The following is a 3,944-nucleotide window of genomic DNA, read 5'->3' on the forward strand; positions in this document are numbered from 1 at the left end:
CGTGAAAACACTTTATACAGGTTTGGAATGGCATGAGGAAGTTAGTATGATGACGTTCACTATATCAAAATGTGTATCATTGTAAAGGCTAGTAGCCTGCCACTCGGTGACGTTTCTAAACTTAGCTGGTGACAGCCGCTAGTTCAGCTGACAGCTGCACCCAGACCACATAATGAGAGGGACAACAGCTCTGTAGATGAGAAAAAGAAGACAATAGTTATTTTACTCCAACGTGTGGTCAGACTTGCATATTTTATCTTGCTGCACATGCAAATTACAGCAGTAAGCTTTCATTCAGCAGTGACCGCTGTCTCCACACTTCCTTGATGTAAATGTAGGCCACACTCACCTACTGTATAGCTACAGTACGATTTTGTTAAGTGAAAAACCTGTCGATTTGTTTAGCTTTGTTTATCTTGCTTTTTCTTTGCACTTATTCCTAAAATAATTAGACTTAATCATTATAGCATGATAATAGATTAACATTTTAAAATTTGTGGTTGGATTTGTACAAGTTTTAAAATCAAGTCACTTATGCTCAACAAGGCTGCACTTATTTGATTAAAAAATACAGTAAAATTAATAATATTGTGAAGTATTATCACAATTTAAAATAAATTATATATTATATTGTAATATATTTTAAAATGTAATTTATTTCTCTGATGCAAAGCTGAATTTTCAGCAGTCATTACAGTTTTCAGTGTCACGTGACACTTCAGAAATCTGAAATGCTTGGTGCTGATGAAACACTTATTATTAAGTGTTAGGGAACGTTACTTTCAAAAGTAATACATTACAATATTGCGTTACTCTGTAAGAAAGTAACTTACTGTGTGACTTCATTACTTTTTATGAAAAGTAATGCATTACATTATTTTTGGTTACTTTTTGTCACAGCTGGGTTTGCTTATTTATTTTTAATAACAATAAATAAATAAGCCTCAGGCTGAAAGAAATGGCTCTTTTCCAATTTTTCAAAGACGTATAAGTGAATATATGGAAAAAGTAACTTAGGTGACTTATTTGAAAAAGTGACTCATTTAAAGGTAATGCGTTACTTTTCTAGTTACTTGATAAAATAATCTGATTACATAACTCACATTACTTGTAATGCATTACCCCTAACACTGCAGGTGAGGGTAAGAAAACGATGACAGAAATTTGAAATATTTCATACTTATTTGAAAAAGTATCTCAGATATTTCATAGTAAACTTAAAGGTTGTATCAGCGATTTCTAGCCTAAAACATAAAGTGTTCACGATCCGCTCGCTGCCTGCCCCATAAATTGTCTGTGAAAAAAACGCGTCTCTCTGGTCAGCCTAGGGTCTGAGATATGCCAAAAAAACAATCGGCACTACCAACCTTTCCACACATAAACAAACAGTGTTCCAACCAATCAGCGTCAGGGGTTTGGTGTTGTGGACTTTCCTACTGGTGCAGGGATGTGAGGGAGGCGGAGCGAAAGTCCACAACACCAAACCCTGACGCTGATTGGTTGGAACACTGTTTGTTTATCTGTGGAAAGGTTGGTAGTGCCGATTGTTTTTTTGGCATATCTCGGACCCTAGGCTGACCAGAGAGACGCGTTTTTTTCACAGACAATTTATGGGGCAGGCAGCGAGCGGATCGTGATGAAAGGTCAGCTGAATTTGACACTTTATGTTTCAGGCTAGAAATCGCTGATACAACCTTTAAAGGTAATGCGTTACTTTACTAGTTACCTGAAAAAGTAACTTGATTACGTAACTCACATTACTTGTAATGCATTACCCCCAAACATGCAGGTGAGGGCAAGAAAACGATAACAGAATTTTCAGATTTTTTATACTTATTTAAAAAAGTAACTCAGAAGCTTCATAGTAAATTTTGAAATATTGTGTTACTTTGCTAGTTACTTGAAAAAGTAATCTGATTACCTAACTTGTGTTACTTGCAATGCATTACCCCCAACCATGCAGGTGAGAGTAAGAAAACGATGACAGAATTTTCAGATATTTCATACTTGTTTAAAGAAGCATCTCAGATACTTAATTGTAAATGTAAAAGTAATGCATGACTTTACTACTTACCTGAAAAAGTAATCTGATTACATAACTTGCACTACTTGTAATGCGTTCCCCCCAAAACTGATTGTTAATGTTGAAAACAGTTGTGCTGCTAATATTTTTGTAGAAACCGTGAACCATTTAGGATTCTTTGATGAATAAAACTGTCAGTTTTGATCAATATAATGTGTCCTTGCTGAATAAAAGCATTCATTTCTTAAAAAAACTAAAATAAAACTTAACTATTGACCCTAAACAGTTGTAAATCTTTAGCACAAAGTGTGATCATGAGATACAGTTCATGCCAAAACATAATACTTAAGAGTCTGTTTTGTTCCTCAGATCACTAACCCTGAGTGTGAGCCATTACAATACACTAATAAATAAAAATAAAACCAACACCAATTAAAAGCCGAGTGAGACCAAATGTTGGCAGCTCCTTTTAATTCTTAATTAAATATTATAAAGACATATATTTGCTGTCTGCAGGCCTGAATTGACTCTTTAAATCTGAAAATAAAGTGCAGCAGCAAATGTAACATTGAAAAAATACAATGTGCATTTTTTTTAAAAAAAGAAAAGAAAACACAAATGTAACACAGGTGTTGTTGTATAGATTCAGACACATACTACAGTATAGTTAGGGACTAAAATATTACAGGTCTTTGGAAATCAATCACAGCAGATGTGCTCTCAAAATATACAAAATAAACTCATTCCCCATGAGTAAAGTTCAATCCCATTGGTAAAAGGCACCGTCTCTGGAGAAAAAAATTAAAAAACAAAAACAACACCACCACGTTGGCAGTCAAAGTTTTCAGTTTATAATGTTAGCATGTCAAAAACAGCCAAGCTAACATTCTTACTCATTTATGTTGTGTCTTCCTCAATGTATAGGTACAGATAATTCAGTTATCTGCACTGAAGTGATAAAGCAATGTGTAGTAGATGTGACGAAATTCTCCCTGAGAATAACAGTGGCGTTCACTACCGGCCTGAGTGCATCTTCATAATTGATTGTCTCTAAAAATCCAATCGATAACTGCTTTGAAATGATACCTGGCAACCACTTAAAACCAGAGGTGAATTAGGTGGCATTACACTGATGATTTCAAATAGGGCATTTCCCAAATGAGTATCAGATCAAGCCTTAATACTCATATTCCTGACCGTGTTGCTATGGTGACAACCTCACCAGCAATGCTTTTCCCTGTGCTTTCTTTCTGGCTTTCCTCCAGACCAGCCTTTGTTGGAGTATTAAATGGCTCGCTCAATACAAAACATGGGACAGGCGTTGGACTTGAAACTTTAGGGTTGCCTTTTGTTTAAATTCCATTGCAATATACTATGTCTAATGGTGAAGGTTATATACTTGCTGACATGCTACAGTATTCGGTTTTTGTAACGGCATGATAATGAAATAAACCCAACATGTGGCATTACAGTGGATATGAATCTATAACACTGTGCAATATACAGCAGGGACGCCTATTGGGCTGATAGTCTTGAGCATTGTGCCGCTCAGTGGCTACGTCTCAGTGTGCATGTGCAAAGCTAAAATATACTAGAAATGAATGTCAAAGTTTCCATATTATGGACTTTCAGTTAAGAACTATATACACTTAAGTAGAAAATGGTACGCATCCAGCAGTTTGTTCAAGGTGTAAGGCATGCACTACGCTTTCATGTGGGGTTTTAAAGTCCGAGACCACACAGCAAATCTGGGATCAACATTATGATTTGAAATTTGTCATTTCTAGGTCACAACTTTCTGATATTAAACACGTGAACTACAGATTTTTGAATTGCTCATAATAAGTTTTGAATATGCATGAAGAAAATAAAAAGGGTGGATTTTGATTCAAGGTTGACTTGAAAACAAACTGGGACTGCT

This window comes from Garra rufa, chromosome 13, assembly GCF_049309525.1.
Source record: "Garra rufa chromosome 13, GarRuf1.0, whole genome shotgun sequence".
In the NCBI taxonomy this organism is placed as follows: Eukaryota; Metazoa; Chordata; class Actinopteri; order Cypriniformes; family Cyprinidae; genus Garra; species Garra rufa.